Genomic DNA, 21548 nt, shown 5'->3' on the forward strand with positions numbered 1-21548 from the left:
AATTCTATATATGTTACAAGATAAATCTTGTACAGAAACAATTTTTACGTAACTGTTTACCTCAAATTAAATATCTTAAGAGTAACAGTGAATGCTCCTAAAAATGTTCATCGATTTTGACAGCCGTAAACTGGTTACCGAACGAACAACCATGCCATTCCAAGAAAAGACACCGTAATAAACAGCTTGTCTAACTACATAGTGTGTCTGAAGAGCGTTTATTAGGATTTTGTGTAGTATTTGAACAGACTACAGATTAGCAGTTATTCAACTAGAAACGTGCTTGTCACTTTCTGAAAGGAGAAAATGAGATCTTTGAAACGTTCATTAATAGGCCGAGACGGGAACATGAGGTGTGAATATAACTAAGATGATAGGATATTACCACACTGTCTCAGAGAATGACCAGATTGTCAAGTCCAAGACGAAGAAAAGGTAATGGGTGATACAAAGTGATAGTGTCATACTGTCTCAAAACAGGATCAGGCTGGAAAGGTCAAGAAGAGGAGAAGGGAAAGGCTGGCATGATACGATAGTACCACATTACTTCATAACATTACCAGGCTGTCAATATCAAGAAGCAGGAGAGCAACAGGATACAATAGCACCACACTATTTCAGTACAGTAGCAAGCTGTCGTAGTGAAGAAGCAGGAGCGGGATTGAACAACATGAAAAATATAATGTACCACATTGTTCAAATTAGTATCAAGCTGCTAAGCTCAAGAAGCATCAGAAAAAGAACACATAAGACAACAGTACCACATTAATTCAGAACAGTATTAAGCTGTTAAACGTAAGAAGAAGGAGAAGAAACGAACAACATGAGACAACAGTACCACATTACTTCAGAACAGTATTAAGATGTTAAACGTAAGAAGAAGGAGAGGGAATGAACAACATGAGACAACAGTACCACATTACTTCAGAACAGTACTGTGCTGTCCGACGTAATAAGCAGTAGAGGGAATGAACAACATGAGACAACAATACCACATTACTTCAGAACAGAAATAATCTGTCAAGGTCAAGAAGAAGAAGAGGCAATGATTGATACAATACGAGACTGTTTCAGAACAGGATGAAACTGCCAAGGTCGAAAAGTACTTGAAAGAAATGAAATGATAGTACCATAGTATCTTAAACAGGACCGGATGACAAGGCTGAAAAAAAAAAAAAGGAAGAGAGGGGCGTAACTAACATGAAATGAATAGTGCAAACATTGTTTGAGAGCACCGACTGTTAAGGAAAAACAACAAGAAGCAAAGAACAACTTAATTTACCTGGGGCTAGCACACATACTATACAAATAATGTCTTGCATGCAGATTTTTCCCATTACGATTGTTAAAAGTACAGCACAAAAAGAACTGATGGTAGTGCAGACGGGCGATATTGTACAGATCTTTTAACATATTGTTTAGAGATTAATTTTATTTTTCTAGAAGCATAGATGTACTTGTTAAAAGTGTGTTTTCAAGAGATCACAGTTTTAGTTCTAAAATTTGAATATAATACGTCAGATTTTTAAACGTGATTTCATTTCATTGTTGAAAAGCCAAGTCCTAGTTTTAGCTCTATCTCTAGAATGTCGAAAGTTATCAACTTGTTCTGCTTGTGAAGAGGTAATGAACTTAATAGTTTTGCTGTTGAAAGTGTTGAAAACAAACATACTAATAATATTGTTAGAAAGACGGAGTTGTAGTTGAGAAAAATGTTCTTTGTTTGTTACTTCCATATCTGTGAGTATTTAAACTGAGCACGGAACTGCATAAATTATAATGAAAACATAACGAGTTTGTTCTAAATACTGTTAGAAATTCATAACACTAGAATGGTAATGTAACAGATTTGTTTTAAATACTGACAGAAATGCAGAATCAAAATGATAACATAACGAGTTCGTTCCAAATACTATTAGAAATTTATAACACTAGAACGATAATATAACGGATTTGTTTTAAATAGTGACAGAAATGCAGAATCTAGAACGATAACATAAAAAGCTTGTTCGAAATACTGTTAGAAACGCATAATAGTAGAATGGTAATATAAGGGATTTGTTTTAAATATTGAAAAATGAATTTATTCGCGCTACAAAATGTATTCTCTTTACAACGAATAGCTCTGACGTCAAAAAAGAAACAGATTCTGGTAACACGTTTGTTGTTGCTTATCTGTGGTAATTTTCTACTTACTTTGTCGGAACATTATGTTTGCTGTTCTTCTCTGACAGTTTTGTAAATCGGGTTAGAGTTCTACATTTTTGCGGCAATAAAGTGAGAAATGTATAGTACACTCGTGCATTATAGATTTGCATCTACTAGTATAGTAATATGTTTTTGTGTTTTTCTTATAGCAAAGCCACATCGGGCTATCTGCTGAGCCCACCAAGGGGAATCGAACCCCTGATTTTAGCGTTGTAAATCCGAAGACATACCGCTGCACTATCGGGGGGCTAGTATAGTCATACATTGTAGATTGCCATGTAGTATATTCACATATCGTATGTTGTGTCTTGTGTATATTCTTGTATTAAGGGTTGTGCGCCATACTTTATTAATTTATTTTTTGATCTGTAGTATATATTTATCTATTATATGCTATGTTATATATTAGATATTTAATGCTGTAAATTTATAATTTGTATATTGTGTCTTGTAATATACTGTTACGTTATATATTATGCCTTTTAGTATATTCATGTAATATAAACGTGTCATGCAGTGTACTTAGTCACCTATGGTCTGTTGTGTTTTATTACGTATTCGCTTATACCATGTTATGTTAAGTAGTGCATTTATGTATTGTGAATTTGTTATTGTTTGTTCATGTATTACTTGTAGTGAATTATAGATCATTCATAATGTCAAGATTAACTTGCAGTAAATTTATAATTGATTAGTTATATGTAATGCAGTTTAAATATTTTAATATATTAATGTACTGTAGGTCTTGTCATTTAATGTAGTAGCATATTTTTGGTTTGCCTATTAGGCTATGTCCTGTTAAACCCATGTAGTGCAGGTTGAACTTGTGTAAATTTCTATTTGCTGTGTTCTGTATTGTAGTTTATTGATGCAACATAATTAATACGAACTTCCGATCAGAGCAGTTTGCCTGATTAGACCGAAAACAAATATCAGTGCCGTATTGAGTGTATCTAATTAAATAAACTTCAAGATTTACGTTCTTACAAAGATTGAAGCCCATTGTTTCAATGGTTGGATACTCTTGTATTTTTTCAGGATCTGTGTATTATACATCGTATTTTGTACAATATTTAAGTAATTTAGGATTGTTATATATTGTACCTTGTATCATATGTATTGCAAGTTATGTCTTTGAATTCATTTATGTAGTAAATGTTATTTCTTGAGTAATATTTATACAGTCAGTGCTGTAACTTGCAGTATAGTCAGGTAGTGTATATATATATGTATATCTTTTATTATGTATATGTAATAGATTGCAGCTGGCAGATTATCTATACATTGTTGTTACTTCGCTTGATGCATAATATATTTTACATTGTGTATTGTGGTATACGAATGAGTTTTATGTTGAGGTGCACTAAATGTATAACTAGAAGGATGTTTTTTCGTATATTTCAGTGTCGTGGTTTGTGTAATGTAGTACATTCGTGTATTTTACATTATTTTGCAGTATAATTGGGTAATGCAGGTTATTTTGAAATGTATTTGTGTATTAAGTTACAAAAGGCTAGATTGTGATTCTTCATGTATTAAAAGGTAGTACCTTATTGTATATTCACTTATTGAGCTTGTGTCAATAAAATATTCAAATTTTAAAGATAGTTTTATAGCGTATTCAATCACTGGAAATAATATTGTAGAATATTAGTGTGTGTGTGTTTTCTTTTAGCAAAGCCACAAAGGCTATCTGCTCAGCCCACCGAGGGGAGAATATTAGTTTACAGAATGTTGTGTGTTATCTTAGATTCATGTATTATTCTTAACTAAAATTATATATTTGTTTTAGTTGTTGTGAACTGTATAATTTTAATATGTTGAACATTGTAGTTTGTAGAATATTCCTTTATTGTATGCTGTCTTATTTTAAATTCATGTATTGTTCTTAACTACAAGTATATTTGTGTATTAGTTGTTCTGAAATATACAATTTTTATATGTTAAACATTGTAGTTTGTAATATATTTCATTATTGTTGGTTACAGCTTTAAGTATATATCTGTTGGTTAAGTATAAATTGATTTAGGTATTGCAGTATGTGCATGCAGCGCTAATTTTGTATTCTTATGTTCTCAGTTATTATGAATTATTAAAAGATTTTGTATTTTTGATTGGTTTGAGAGGATTACTTGTGTATTTATTGTATATCCATGAATTCTGTGGTGCATTATGTGCATGTACTGTAAGTTACCTTCTAGATATCATGTTCATGTATTGTGGACTGCATCTTGTACTTCATTCACGTATTGTTTACTATGTGTTGTAATTTATTATACTGGATATAACCTTGTAGAATACTCCTGTTCTCAAGATTTATGTGTTACATAGTATTCATGAATTGTAATTTTTTAATGTAAGAAATTCCTCATTTATCGGTTGATTTCTTTTGTAGATGATATTTGGTAACGTATACACGTATTATAAGTTGTGTTTTGTATCACGTTTATATATCATACGTTGTGTTTTGTATCACTTTTATATATCATAAGTTGTGTTTTTCCGTGCCATGTCTTAGTAAGTTTATAAGTAGTATATTGAGACTTGTGGGTTATTCCTTCACTTTGTGTATTGTGTATATGAATATCATATTCATGTTTATGTGTTGGATTCTACCAAATATATGTTTGTTATTTTGGGCCTTGTTGCTTATTGCTGTATTTACAGATGGGAATGTTTTATTCAAGGGAAAAGGAAGAAGAAAGGCGCGAGGATTGAGTTGTATTTTTAAAATTCGACTTAAATGTAATTTATGTGGTGTCTTATATCATATACACAGGTGTTTTAGCATACTGAAGAAATTTAAGTTGTGTCGTAATGTATATTGACAATATCATAGTATGTTTTATAATATTGTAAGTTTGTGTGCTGTGGTACATCCCAATATACGTCTTATAGAGTGTTAGTGATTAGTAGATTGTATCGTATCATATTTGCTTTCATCGTAGATTCTTATATTGTAGTGTATATATATATGTATATATTGTGTGTTTTTTTTCTTTATCAGTAGTTTCATGTCATACATGTTATGGCTTCCAATATAATATCGAATTTATATTGGGTTTAGTAGAACAATATCCATTTTAAGTTATGTATTAGTATAATAACTTATTTCATGATGATATGAAGCAAATTTACGACTAGTACGCTGAAATTTGTAATTGATTACACTAAAATAGACTGTGTCTTGTCCAAAATTCATATAATGCAGCGTTGTGCCTTTTGTTATGTTAATTTATTATAGATTGTATATTGTAGTATATCATTACGTGATTAGTTCTTCTGTGGTATATATTTATGTATTGTACCTTAATAACTAAGAAGGTCCATCTTTTAAGATTTCTTTAACAAGAGTTTACTTGTAAAGTATTTATAATTTTCTAATGCCTTGCAGTATATATACATCTACTGTAGGCTCTATCTAGTGTATTATCATTATTGTTATTCTGGCTATTTATTGATACAGCATAGGAATAGTTTTATTTCTAAGATATTTGTTATTGTGTGAAGAATATATGTATTTTAGTAATACAAAATCTGTATTCTGACTTTCGTTTTCGTGAACATTCACACTGAGCTTTGTATGCTAAAGTTTTTATTAATTCCTATATTTGTTTCATAAAACTATTGTTTGTGTTGTGTGAAATTGTATATCATATAATTTTACTGTAGTAGGCAGAAATTTTTTGTTTGGCACAATTATAAGTTTAATCCAAGTATTCTAGGTGCATTTTTTTTAGATGACAGAAACCTAGTTTTTAGTCAGTTTACTTTCACTTCAGCGATATTAGATACCAATGATGTCGTAGTTATATGTACATCTTAGGAAAATGTCTACGAAAAATAACGGAGTCTTTCTTTTACGCATACAATAAATGTTTATATATCTCCACGATGTAAAATATACCCAGTTGTTGTACATTAAAAAAAACAACAACAAAATAAAATACATTAACTTTAAATCTACTTTACTTGATAAGTTATGTCTTCGAATTAAAGGTTTTATGGCATCAATACGGTTAAAAACGAATTACAGATAACCCCTAGAATTTATAAGTTCGTGTATGTACGCTTTTAGATTTAATTTTTGAATGATAGTTCAAAATGCAAATTCAAAACAAAACCTAATCGGCCTAAGTGACAGATAAAATATATCCTGCTTATCATAGTTAGCTTTACTTTCCGTCTTATAGGTGTCAAACGTATGTGGCTTCTAGGATTCATATTATTTATATTATTACGCATATATTCTCCTCTGTATTTTGGACTTTAAACAAACATTTTTCAATTACTTCATATCGAGTCGCCAACACATCAGATTTTGTTTTATCTTTTTTAAGCTCTCACGTATTTGAAATATGGAATAGGTTATTTTATTTCCTCTATAACTTTTGAATTTCCTACATCAAACACAAATAATAACTTATTTTAGATTTATGTGTTGTTGTTGTTGTTTTCCCAATTGTTACATTGTCTAGTTTAGGCTTTCATTGTATGCTAATGTTTTTTCTTTAAAATAATGTTATGGTCAAAAGCTTTTCGTAATCGTTCACATTTCTCGTTACCTGTCATCATCTTACACAATTTTTACATCTTTGGTTAGATCCGGGAACTCTTATTTATCATGAAGCATTTCACGGTACCAGTTTACTCTCTTTTATTATTCAGAACTTTCAGAAAACATTAGTTATATACGAAATCTTCAATGAAACATTATGATTCACATCATAGATACTTGTAGCTAAAATCGGCATCTTTTTATTTTATTAAGTAGATAAAAGGCTTACATTTCGTACATTTTTAAACATGTATTCGAGTTACTTGTTTAACAATTCTTGAGGTAAGAAGTGTTATAGAATATTTTCTAACACTTTTTTTATAGCAAATTTTTCACTTGATACATATTTTTGGCAGTTTATATTGAGGGTAACTGAAAATTGAGGACGGTGTGATGGGTGGGTGTGAGCAAGTTATAATGAAATAGTATACTTTGCAAAATCATTCAATTCACTATCACAGTAAAACCTTTTCGAGCTTATAGGAAAAAAAAAAGCAATACATGTGTATATTTGGTCATAACATCTTAAATATTTTAAAATAAGTCCAAAGACGTCATATTCGTATTTTTCCAATTGGCGTAACGTTACAAAGTGTACAGTATTTAGAATCTATGCATTAACTCAGAGGCAGTGACCCATAGTTCGATAAAATGCTGTACTAATTAAAATAACATAGAGTTTTATATTCAGAAAAACAAATTAATTACAGAATTGAAATAAATACTGTATTGTTGTTTTTAATGTTATTTATTAACGAATTTGCTAACACGGTTATCCAACACATGCATGGATTCCAGATCAGGTACTTGTGTTATGCAAGCGTACAGGTACAACAGGCTTAGCAGTTCTGGTCTAGTATGATATTAACTGAAATAAATATAAACTGTTAAAACAAGACGAAGGGTATTATAGATAAAATAATTAATTATGGTTATGTTCAGTTGTTGTCTGTGTTTAGAGAGATAATATTCTTATACTTAGTGCGAGTCCTCGAGTTTGAAATCGTAACTTCGCTCATATGACAGGAGACAGTGGCATACATCACACAGCAAACGAATCTCGAGCTCTGGTATTTGAATCTCACTTTACTGATCGATGTGTTCTTTGACAAGACAAAGTTAGATTTTGCTTCAAGTTTCATAATTTAAGCAAGCATGCAGTCGTCTTTCCCTTTTACACACACGAGTAACACTTACGTAGATTAAAAGTGTTAAGTAACGTACTTTTACTGATGTGCAACGTAAGACAGACTCTACTTAGTTCATTTGCTCAGCGATTGCTATTGACGCAATTAAGAAGTTTAAAATTGTAATTTTGAACAAGGTTGATGTATTTTGACACGAAATTACACATCTGTATTATCTGAATTTATTTGTTTTATATATACACATTTCTTCTCCTACACCATTGTGTGCAGTTTAGTCATGATTCTTTCCAATAAATAATGGACTTTAAATGTGTTACAGTTGTTTCATTTTTTCTGTTAGTTTTAACATGTAACCGTGTAACTGTTTTATGTGTTATAGGTAGGTCTTGTAAAATTCGAAAACACTCATAGTTAATCTCTACAACAAGTACAATCTTTTGTTGTTGTCTATAGGTGTATATCTTGCGTAAATATACATGTAGTATAGGATTAACATTATGCCAGAGAAAGGTCGTGTGTTATCGATAGTCATGCGAAAAATATTGTGTATTTGTGAAGAATCAGTTTTTGTTGTTGTTGTTAAATGATGTCTTCTTTTTGATGAAAAAATGTTTCTATGATATACTGATTTTGGAGGACGTTGTTTTCTTTAAAAGGGAAAATTTTGCTTCTTTGATTTGTGTGCTGTTTTGTTTTTGCTCTTTTTATAAAGGAAAATTTCATTTCTATGATCAGAACGTTATTCTCAGCATTAATGTTTTGTATTTGTGTCTTAAGTAATTTTGAAACTGTTAAGTACTCATAACAGTACACAATATATAGCTATAATTAAAAGGATAAGAAAGTATCAAATGCGCTGTTTAATGAAGCAAGAGAAAAGTTACGTTAAGCGATTTTCTAGGTGCGTATGTGTGTGTAACATTTGTTATCTTTAGGAAAATTAGTTGTGTTTGGACTGTTAAATTATTTTTCTTTTTAAAGACTTTTCTTAAAGCAATAGTAAATTTCAAACCAATAGTAACTGTAATCTTTAGTAACATAGGCTCTGACACACTGAGCAGAAGGCATTAGTGCTTAAATGATATACAAACAGATCTTAATTGGCTGTGTTACCTCTTAACTCAAGTAACGAAATCTCCACATTTTCGTGTGTGTGTCTTTACAGTAAGTGACGTTTTCATGAGTACTTATATACTTTTAAATCTTTTACATTGTTATGAGTAGGCTACGTTTTCTAATAGCTCTTCAAAGTTTCAACAATCACAAGTATCATTAGAATGATATTCATCTGATAAGTTTAGGAAGCGTAACAACTACAAGATGTTTAATCTGGTTTCGTTTCGGATTGTGTTGTTTTTTCCAATGATATTAAAGTGGATATGACAAATTTGTAGGCAAAAACAAGTATAATTATTTTTGTCCCTGTTTGATGTTTAACGTGTTTCGTTCCTCCATCAATTTTTTTTGGTATGTTTTTAAAGGAATTTTTCAATAATCAAACATAGAACAAGGAATTGTGTCATTTTTACAACGATATTGAAGTATAAATAAGTTAAATAGCAACCTGAATTAGAAAAAAAGAAAACACCTATAATTATTTTGCATTTCCCGTGTTTATCGTGCGCATATCTTTCCCTAATATAATTTGTTTTTGTATATTTGAACTGGAGAGATTTTTTTTAACTTCAGATAATTGTTTCTTTCACTATTTTTTTCACATGGAATCCCATGTTTTCTTCTCAGGCATAGTGTACTGCATGATTGTAGCATGTTCAGATAATCAGGCATTTATTTTATGGACAATTTTTCAGGTATAGAATTATTTTACCGAAAGACAGGCAGCTTTGTGAACAAGGTTATTAATAATTAATATTTTATTTTTGGTAGGAAGACAGCTTAATGAAGAAATATCATATTCAAAGCTTCTGTTTTAGTACCTTACAAGGGAGTTATGAATCTTTATATTATCTTCAAGTATTTTCCTTATGACGACCCGTGATGCTAAGGGTCAAATTTCCCAAACAGTAGGATAGTTTACTGAGTAATATTTTGAGCATTTTGTTTTAATCATCATTTCATTGCTGTTGTTCTTGGTGTCATGATTTTTGAATAACAATGTGCTGTTCATGGCTTATTTGGTGGTAATTTGCAAAAGTAATGAACGTAAATCATATATAGGACATAGAATACTATACTATTTTTTTATCCAGTATTGATATAAATAGTTTCTGAATTTACACGTTGGTTGTCACAAGTGAAGCTGCTATTAGCTTTCAAGTAATATTTAGTGACTCCAGCCCAGAAATTAGGTTCGCACTACCATGACTATATACATAAGACTAAACGTTTGGCCAAATCTGTGGTATTTCCACAGCTGTTCCAAATGTTTAGTGCCACAATTTTTATGTTTTTTAATAGATAAAAACACCTTTTCATCACAGTAAAACCAGCAATTTTTTATTTACTTTAGATTAAGACAAATGAATAGTAAGAAATGGAATGGAACAATTATTGTTTTTGTTTTTATTATTTTCTGCTCATTGAAGAGGCTAAAACGTTTAATAAACAAAGGACAGCCATGAACCAACATTTCGTGGACTATGATTTGAAAACTGTAGTACATACATTTTAATCAGATTAAAATATTTTACTTGTACAAAATTCAGTCAAGTTAGAAAAAAAAAAAAGAGATCAGCCTTACAAAGACGTGATATGAGAAAAGAACCAAGTTATAAGAAATTAAACATTTGTAAAACTGTAAAGTGAAAGTAGGTACGTACATATTTAACTTAATATGATACAAAAACAAATTAAACTCCCATTGTTTTAGTAGGCTTAAACAAGTATTTGATAGACATTGGTCTCTATATAACAGGTTAAGTCACCTTGATGGCATCATAAATGTTATTATCGTTTAAGTTCGCCTATTTCTGTAATCGTTTTAGACATATATATGAATGATGTTACACATATAATGTTTAGAGAAGATTAAAAACTTCATATTATACAATTAAATATATTTAGTAACGTAAAATATCGAAGCTCTTGTTTAACTTTTGTAACTTAAACTTTGTATTTGCTCTTAAAACTTATTCTTATTTCTGGATTGCACAACAACTAACAATTTAATCAACGTTGTTTCTGGTGAAAACTGACAAACTTTAAACAAGTGAAAGAGTCTAGTTTTACATAGTATAGACGAAAGGTTACAGAGGATGTCGGTACATTGTTCATTGAACAATGTTTCAAAGTTATTATTTCTATTCAAGTATTTATTCAGTTTCGTTTACAGATTTAAAGGTTTTTATTAATGAAATTTCCGATGTTCTTTTAGTTTCAGTTGTCGTTTCTATTACTTTACAGGTAGTCTATTATATATGTATAATTTGTCTTCAAAAACTGATCAAAGCTGTCGTATAGTAAAGATGTAATCGTTGTTTTGAAACAATAGTTTAAAACAACAACGAACATTTCTTCCACAATTTTTTTACTTAAGCTTTAAAGTGTACAAAATATTTTGAAAACATACACTTATGCACAGATATATTGAGAGAGATATAATGATAAAAAAATCACAGTGTTGTAAGTCGGCTGGTCACATTTTTTAGACCAGCGTCACGTGATTATTGGTGATAGATGAATTGTTTTATTTGTAGTTTGATAACAGTTCGAAATGATTTTATATGTCATGAAGGAAGGACAATCTGAACTAACCCTTTTAGTCTTATAAAATAAATAACGATAAACAAGAATACCTTACCAACGTTAATTGGTTTGCTTTGTTTTGAATTTTGTGCAAAGCTACATGAGAGCAATAGGCGCTAGCCGTCCCTAATTTAGCAGTGTAAGACTAGAGGGAAGGCGGCTAGTTATCACCACCAACCGTTAACTCTTGGGCTACTCTTTTACCAACGAATAGTGGGATTGACCGTAATTTATAACACCCCCACAGCTGAAAGGGCGAGCATGTTTGGTGTAACGGAGTACAAACGTCATCTTGCATATACTAGTTCGTATGATTAATGTCCATCCTTCGTACAACAACACATTCGGTAAAAAAAAATATTAAATTTTTACATTGAAAAAAGTAAAATAACACGTTGGACATGATGCATTTTGACGACATGGGTTTTTTGTATAATTACTCTTTCAGTTAAAAGGAAGTGGTGGTAAAACGTAATAATTGTGAATGCTTTGAGAATCATTTACTAGTTAATTTTTTATCATTTTTAGGCCTATCGAGGCTCCACGGAAGCTACTACTGAGAGACTAATTTTCTCTTCGTTTTAGACCTCACTCAGTAAATTCGTTTATAACAAATATTACTGCAGTTTTTACCAGAAAAAGATTCAAGAAACAAACTATAGTTGGATCTCATACGTTTGTTTTATCGTTGTTTTAAAGCTATTTTGCTAAGTGGCTGTTTAACACGATAGAGAACTTAAATGGTTTTCTTGTCTTTCCATCTTTTTTAACATTATATCCAACAGTGAACGGTCGAAGAGAACCTGATATAGATGAATACCAACTTAACTCTTGCCACTGAATACCTTCTATGTGGCCAGAGCTAGATATACTAATAAATAGAAGTTTTGTGAGCGATTTTGATGTCGTTGTCCTCACAATAAGACAGTTTACTTGTGTGGCCCTTTAAGGCGTAGACAAGGAAAGCACATGGAAGCACTGTTAACTGCAGCAGCAGTTTATTCGTCTATGATGCAAGCACTTCAGTGCACACAATTTCATTGTAATCTTTTACGTACTTGATGTGCTGTTATAAACGAAAGTGATACGTTTTTATTCGACAAGCGGACTTACATTTTGAATACACAGTGAACATTTGGCTACTCGAAGTGAAATTCTAGTGCTGTTTATTTAATAAAACAAGATTTTGTATAACTATACAAGGTGTTTTTGTACGAGTGGGGCCCTTCCCCCTTGGCTCAGAGGTTTCTGAATGTTAAGGTTACAATATTCGTGAATTATATGAATAGAAAAAAAAAATGTGTTAACTTCATTTTCTTGTTACTTAAGATGAAAAACCGCAAGTAGAAATAATGGTAACCCCACTAGTTAATCTAGTCGGGACCACTAGAACCGCACCGTAAACTTAATCTGGGAAGATTGCTTCAGCGCTTCCACACTATAGACAAAAACTGTACGTGGGCAGAACGTGACTGTTGCGAAGACGTCTACGGAGAGCGCAGTAAGGCCAGTCCCAGAGCTTTCTTCAAGGGCGAGCTGCCCTATCCCGGCCCCAACTCATTGTTGCTACCGGTTATGTAGTGCCACGTAGCTATACACAGTATCCAGGCGACACAAAACTCTTCCTTGTAGACGTAGCGGGCCTTTTCATCCGGTTCTAAGATTCTTACAGTTAAGTATTTTAATAACGTCATATGCAAAGGTTTGCGATCGGAAATAACAAATGGCGGTACGATCTAGCACCGAAAATGTACTCAACTTTAAGCTGAAGAAAGCTTGCTTAGCTTATAGCAACTCAAGGTAAGCTACGACTGTATAGTTCTAAGCTGAAAACTACCTATATCACGGCGCTCAAGGTCACCAGGTCCCAACTACTTGTACTTTTTTCTGATATTATAGCCACTTGTGCAAATACATTCTTTCATGTATGGTTTATTAAGATCATGGGTTTCACTATAAACAAATCAATTACTGTAAATTACGCATACATTTACTTAGAAAAAGACAGCAAAGCCTTTCAACAACTTCATACGGCTGTATTCGTGTTTGCATTTTTCTGGTTTATTAACAAGATCATCAGGTCGAAAACAGACCGAATACGGCACAAGACCTTGAGGTAAATTGATGTAGCATTTACCTCAAGGTCATACAGCAGTCTTAATAGATCCTCTCCTCAAGAAAACCGGCTATTTGGTCGCGGGCGGTCGGCTTTTTCCGAGTAACGACTTAATAACTAAGCTAAATGGGTAGGCTTTGCGAGAAGTGACGCTCGGAAGGTCTAAGTTGCCATCATACGGCCTGAACTACTAATAAACGCTCGGTACTAACAAGTGTCACAAAAGGTTAAAGAGAAAATGTTTATCTTGTGGCTGTCACACAATTTCTTCCGGAGCATAGCGGTTAGCCACTGCGGTCTTGAAGAGACATGTCGCGGCCAGCTTCACTGAGCCTACGGTACAAGTCAGTGACCCTAACTAAGCGCATAACAGGTCACAGTACTATTTCTATTAATCTATATTATAACATTCACTCGGTAAGGTTTTGCACAAAATTCCTCGGTATAGAATGAAGAAGTATTACATTCTATACCAATCTTGGCTTAGCCATTACTTATAACATTAAGTCTGCCTCTATACATTATAACCAATAAGATTTGTAAGAGCAATATTTGCCTGTAAAGTTACCAGACTTTTTTTCATGGATAAACCGCTATACTTTTCTTCGGTGTACCAGTCTAATATCTGTTGTAATGGTTTCTGTCGTGAGGCTAGATATTTTTCGATTATTCTATGTAAATAATGCCCACTCCAGTACAGTTAACAATAATAATGTTTATTTTCTTCTTGGATAGTTGCACAAATTTTATATAGACCTAACATTTTTAACATCTAACGTTAAAGAAATACTTAATTACCAATTTTCTCCTGTTGCACTTTTCACGTCCCTGTTTCTTTATCGAAATAAAAAAACTCGATATTCACGAACTCGAGCTAACAGAGAAACTGAGTAAAAACTCGCTAACCCAATAATCACTCAACTACTGTAACATATTCACTAATCAATTAACAATGTGTTCTAGGGTTTGCCCATCTCTTGTTTTCTATGATTCAAGTTGTTTCTTAAACTTTCAAGAACATTCTGGCCATTAAGCTTTATGGTTGTTATGTGATTTTCCCAATGTTTCCTAACCAAAAAAACAAACAAACAAACAAAAAACATACAACACAACTTTACCCCTTCTTGTGTTGTGAAGTGCATTGAACAACCCTACTATACATAAAACAAAACAAAGAAACAAACCAATGATACATTAAACGTAAACTTCCTGAAAGTTATTTACCGATATATTATGTTGTCTAAAAGGTCTGGCACAGTGAAAGTGGTTCGAAACTTTTTCCTCTTGCTGCAATCTTAGAATACCACCAATCCTTTTTTTTTTTGTTGCTTATTTTTAAATGAAATTTTCCAGTTTTCATTGCCAAACCGTATTAAACAATGATAGCTGCAGAACCAGTTAATCAATATTTTGCAGTATTTCACATTATTAAATCCGTTGGTTCGTGAACTGGATTCTTTAAATGATACACCTCTTATTTTTACTGGATAAGATGGAGTATATCATCATCCTCATAATATTGTCTCCTTGGATTATTATGAATAACTGGTTTGTTACAGTTCTTGTTTTCCACATGTATAGCACTTTCCTTTTTCTGTATGTTAGCAATTTTCACTTCCTACAGAATTTTTAGTGCAGTCCTTGCTTGAAAATATTATCTTTGTATGAGTTCCAATCGAAATACTTTCTACCTTGTAGTTTACTTCTCCCATTCTGAATCAACAATTCTTTAATTTATTATTTGAGGTATCTTAAAATTTCATCAGATGCAGTTAATGTTTTGCAATATTTAATCTGAAAATTTCATAATTCCTGAATGTGGAATTTAGACGTTCATCTGTAACCTTAACTGATTCAAATTCTATCATCCATTATACACTTTCTTTTACCTACTATGGCTTAGCCTAATTGGCATATTTTCACTATGATATCTATATATTTGTTACGTTATAAAGAATCAATTACTTGACGTGAAGCATCTGGATAAAACAAACAGATAAATATTTCCACTTCTTCAGGAAATTCAACCAAGTTCTTGTCTTTTTTATCTTCTGCTATTGACTGTTTCAATAGAAACTTCCTTCTGATGTGTCACTTCAAATGTGTTTGATAAGATGGTCGCCAGTGATCGTCAGCTATTACTCTTTTCAATTGGAGGATTAATTAATATTGTTAAAGCTGAATCATTCTTAAAAATATGCAGCAAGATCAACAACTTGTTTTCTGTCTCATCCATTCACATAGAAACTTATTTCAAATATTGCCTCCTGTGTATTTTTTCTATCATAATCATGCAGCTTTTTATTGGGCCATGTTGTTAAACTACCGTGAAAATTCCGTAACTTGCTGAAGTAGTTAGTGGCATAGCTTCAATAGTCGATAGGAGGCAGAACAAATAAGTAGTGTTGCTATTGTTCGGTACATATTATACAACTTATTCAATCTTGTTATTATTCTATATCTGTACTTCATCGATGTTATTGTTATTTTCCTTCCGCATACTTTCTACAGCTTTTTTTTTCAGTTTTAATCTTTATATTTTGTATGACTCAAAATTTAACTATGTGCATTTTCTATCTTGTATTTTTGGGTATGGAATTCTTCATTAAATATGATATCTCGTTCTTGTGATACCTTTCCTAGTTATTTGTCTCTATCTTTTTGATATTTCTGTTTTTTCCTACTTAAGTTTTTGATTTGTTTTTCGTTTTTCCATTTTGGTAATTTTTCCACTGTTTCGTCACTTACTTGAAATTTACGATCTCTCTTCGAGCACTGGGAATTAAACCACCCTTTAACCAAGAACAATAAAAACATCAAAGTGTAAAAATAAATGGCCTAATCCTACAACAATACGTTTCCCCACGTTAAAATGCGTTGCTTGAGAGAGTTTTGGATCTCGAAGCTGGTGAAATGAATTTGAAACCCTGTGATAATACAAAATATCCCTGCACTTTCAGCTGTGGGAGTGTTATAAGAGACACAGTCTTAGTGTGAACTATGAGTTGCAGTATGGTGCTCATTGCCTGGCTAAATTTAGACAAAAACAAAACAAAACACAATGAACACGTTCCCAGATAAATCAGTACTTTTTTGGTGGATGAAACCATACCGTCCGTTAGTAAATAAAAGTGGGTGGTTTCATTGAAAAAAATGCTTAAGTAATCTAGGAAACGTAGAATACAAACGTCAAATACAAAATGATTTGAACTACCATCACTAGTATTGATGATGTAGGTAATTGTCTAAATAAATAACTTAATACAGGCACTGACAAAATTATGAGAATTACTCGTATTTTGAGTCTTACAAATCGTAATAAATGAACTGATACAGTTGAAGTTTTATAATTCAAGAAACACCTAGAAAAATACGTAAAACATCTAAACAAGAGCAGTCATGTGTAGGTGTACTTTTAGAATTAACGACAGTCTGAATACTGAATTCTGACTTTATAATTCTAAGAGTGCATTAGTACCAGAAATCTGGCAGAGAATTTCATGGCCACGATTTATGATTCCACACACACGTAACGTGACTTATCCTGTAAGAATGGTCTATTTCACGATATGATATGGTGAACAATCAAACCTTGCAAGGCTAAAAATAAAAAAAACGTGTAATTAACTACTGACAAAAAACTACGTCTGAGACATACAATATTCAACTTACGATTGGAATCTATTTGCCATTCGTAGTTTTTAAATAAAAACAAATTGGCAGTTACTAGAATCAGTATCATACAATAATATTAATTCGTTTATGAATGTTGCAGAATATTAAAAGATTGAGACCTAAACTTTCTTGCACAATATAGAATGCAGTTTATTTCTGCATAACTATTGTACTACATGAGCTTAGCCCTTGACATAAAATTGAAAGATTATATGAGCCTGTATATGCAAAATTACTAAATTTATGGAAACAAAACAGGATTCTAATGTCGACATAAATAAGGTGTTCGTCGACTAGCGTTATTATTTGTCTTAGTAATAATAATAATACCAATATTGGTCTTTTCTGAGAGAATGAAAAAGGGTTAGTAGTTGTTTCGATATCATAATATTCGTTTTAAGTGATATTAGCTAGGATGAAGCGAGCATTATTAAAGGATAAACATTCTTTCTGACAGGGAGTTAACAAGAACAGAAAAGCCGTTTAGTTTCTTAAAATTAACAATTAGAGAAATTTTGTTGCTGGATACAACAAATGTTTTTACTTTTCAATATGTGTGTAGACGGTCTTACTAAGTTTTTAATATATGTATTATAATTCAGTACAAAATACTTATCAATTTAAAATATATTGACAGAAATTTAACGGAAGGCATCCTTTTCGCCTAAATACACGAGTAAGCAAGCTGCTTCGGGTAAATTTCAACACTATACAGTTAAGCATGAGATATTCTTGAGAGAAGATAGTAACAAAATATTGTAAATGTAGAGGACTTTTCTTAAGCTTATATCATGAAACTAGCATCAGTTAATACGTAAAAAAGTACAAATGAATGATTCATTACTTTGAAAAGGACAAATCTGTAATATATTATTCAAGACATTAAGGTTACATCGAAGGTTTATTTTTGCACAGAAATAAATAATAAAAACACCAAACCTACACTCAAAATGTAATACTATATTTTTGGTACAAAATTAGTACACAAACAAAAGTCTACACTGAATGTAAAATAAAACTCACCAACTTAGTTTCAGTGTGAGCCACGTTTTTGTTTTTCAGAAGTGCCAATTGTATTTTTGTGTGTTAGTTTTAGCATGCCAATTAGGAGAAGCATAAACAAAGAACTGCATCAGTCAACTGGGTGTTTCGCTCGTCCATTGTCTTGGAAATTTTGAATTTTAGTTTGATAATAATCTAACTCCAATCGTGATTTTAGTCGTGTTGGTAAACAAACACCATCTCACAAGTGGTATAAAGAAACGTGAAGGATATGATGCCACCCTTCTAGCTATCCCTACCTCTTTGTTGCTTACCCGATTTACGTAAATGAATATATTTCAACCAGCATAAAAAAAATACCATAGTATATGAGCTCACACAGTTTGCAAACAAACTTAGTTACGTTTTTGCGACATTATTTATGTATGACTGACTAAGTTTATAAAAGTATTTAAATCAATGAAATTATAGAAATTTCACTAGTCATTTTTGTTTTGCTTCTTTCAGATTTTTTAACATAATCGTTTTCTATGGAATATAAAATTGATTTCAAAAAATAATCAAATTAGTAAATTTTAACACTTTAAATTAAAAAAAATTAAGCCTTTATATCCACGCTGATTCTTTAAATCTTTTGGCTGTACACTTCTTCAGGAAGGTGCTTGTAATTGGTCAGATTTCACCTTTAAGTGCTTCGTCAAATCTCTAAGATAAATCAACGTTTTATTCATGGTCAGTTTTTAAATCAGAATGTTACCTTCGCGATATTCTTAAGTAGAGCAGATAAGAACTCTTGAGGAAAATGGTTGCAAGCGACCAAATTTATTTTTCAAGTGTATCACTAAAATTGGCCCGACATGGCCAGGTAGTGAAGGCATTCGACTCGTAATCCGAGGATCGCGGCTTCTAATTCACGTCACACCAAACATGCTTGCCCTTTCAACTAGAGGGTCGTTACAATGTGACGGTCAATACCACTATTCATTGGTAAAAGAATAGCTCAAGAGTAGGCGTTGGTGGTGATGACTAGATGCTTTCCCTTTAGTCTTACACTACTAAATTATGGAAGGCTAACGCAGATAGACCTCGTGTAGCTTTACGCGAAATTCAAATCAAACAAACACTCACTAAAATCAGCCATCGCAGTACTTTGTTTGTTTGAATTTGAAATCGGTCTAATGTAATTGGGTTATTCGAAATTAGGTCGAATGAAGTTTGAGATAATAAAATTCGAAGTTGAAGTCTTTTGTCAGTAGATAAAGCTACGTTTAACTTCATGCTGTAGCAATTTAATATACATAGTATGTGTGTGTTTTTCTTACAGCAAAGCTACATCGAGCCATCTGTTGAGCCCACCGAGGGGAATCGAACCCCTGACTTTAGCGTTGTAAACCCCTAGACTTACCGCTATATTAGCGGGGAGCCATATACATAGTAATACCATGTCAGAGTCTCATGAGAAGAAGGATTAAAAATGCTTATTATTTCTGAAATACCTAGAATAATATTATAGAGTAATGAGAATTTGTATCTCCTGGTAAGAAGAATAAAAATACTTATCATTTTAAGTAGAATAAAATCATATAGTAATAAAAATTTGTATGTCCTGGTAACAAGGTTAAAATTACTTATCATTTCATCCAGAATAAAATTATATGGTAATGGAAACTTGTATGTCCTGGCAACAAGGATAAAAATACTTATCATTACAAGTAGAATAAAATCATACGGTAATGGAAACTTGTATATCCTGGTAACAAGGTTATAAATGATTATCACTTATCTAGCATAATAACATAAAGTAACGAAAATTTGTAGCACTTGGTAACAGGGGTAAAAACTGGTTCTTATTTAACACGACAATAATATAAGATAGTTTTGACATCAGTCATCTCCTCCCAATAAGACTAATGTAATTGGTTTGTTTCGAATTTCGCAAAGCTACACTAGGGCTATCTGCGCTAGCAATTTCTAATTTAGCAGTGTAAGGCTAGAAGGAAGGAAGCTAGTCATCTCCACTTACCGCCAACTCTTGGGCTACTCTTTTACTGACGAATAGTGGGATTGACTGTCACGTTATAACGCCTCCACAGCTGAAAGGGCGAACATGTTTGGTGCGACAGGGATTCGAACCCATGACCTTTAGATTACGCGTCGAACGCCTTAATCCACCTGGTCATGCCAGGCCGTAATAATGAAATTTTTGTTTTTAAATTTTAAGATATTGTGTTACTGTTTATCTAGACGTCTCTAAGAAACGAGGCTGAAACATAGTGCCAAAATAACACTTAGCTATCTCATAGTAATTTTATTTGTGATGAAGACCAAATAACATGTATATAAGTTTGTTTTATATGGCAAACCATTAGTCTTATATCTGTCTTCTTGAGAGAGATAGAAGTTTTATACATCACTTTCTTTAAGTGCCATTACTAATATCAAATGTATTTCACATCTTTTAGTCAAGTTAGTAACTGGTGTAAATTTTTTGCTGTTGATAACTTGGAATAGTTTCAGCTGTTAAAATTATTATAAGTATTTAATAACACAATGTTCTAAGTGTAGGGATCTAGCCAATCAGAAGAATTACTAGTAATTTTATATTGTTCAAGTGAAATAATAATAAAAATAAACCATCTGTCGAGATATGTATATATACATTAATATTTCATATTTATGTGTATATGCAGGTGAGAGAGGAACAAAAATATTTTTGAAGTCACAGAAATGCTTACATTTCAGTTTCTAAAAATCTCCGTAATTAAGTTGGTTGGTTGATTGATTTGGTGTTTAATTATAATAGTAAAAGTATTATTATTAAACCTATTCTGCTTCGGTGCTATTAGGCATATAGTGTTAGCCTGTTATATTTTGCTTTAAGTCAAGGAGCAATATTTTATTTAATCATTATTTATGCTCTTTAGTGCTATCAACGTTTTCTATATTGATAGCAGCTGTAAATGGCTGTCTAACGTGTGGTATTATGTTTGTAAAACTAAATACATCTCAGTGCGTGATCCCGTATTATACAGGATATTCAAGGCTTTTGGAAACAGTTTTGAAAACTCGTACCAAGAAAACCATGTAACGTAGAGACCCATGATTTATTGCACATGCAAGAACGATGTTTAAAGTC

General features: G+C 31.8%; 1 long non-coding RNA gene across 13 annotated transcripts in view; it reads right to left on the bottom strand.

Moving 5' to 3' along the window:
* Positions 1-21548, bottom strand: part of LOC143236703 (uncharacterized) — a 101615-nt gene that overhangs the window by 53094 nt on the left and 26973 nt on the right. Inside the window, exon 1 of one of the 13 annotated variants that reach the window (XR_013019707.1) lies at positions 18434-18707. The exons of 11 other annotated variants lie outside the window; for them this stretch is intronic. This is a non-coding gene — a long non-coding RNA (uncharacterized LOC143236703). Of the gene's footprint in view, positions 1-18433; positions 18708-21548 lie in introns of those variants that run through there. One more of the 13 variants, XR_013019711.1, reaches the window with a different exon arrangement.

The sequence above is a fragment of the Tachypleus tridentatus genome, chromosome 13 (genome assembly GCF_004210375.1).
Source record: "Tachypleus tridentatus isolate NWPU-2018 chromosome 13, ASM421037v1, whole genome shotgun sequence".
NCBI classification, from domain to species: domain Eukaryota; kingdom Metazoa; phylum Arthropoda; class Merostomata; order Xiphosura; family Limulidae; genus Tachypleus; species Tachypleus tridentatus.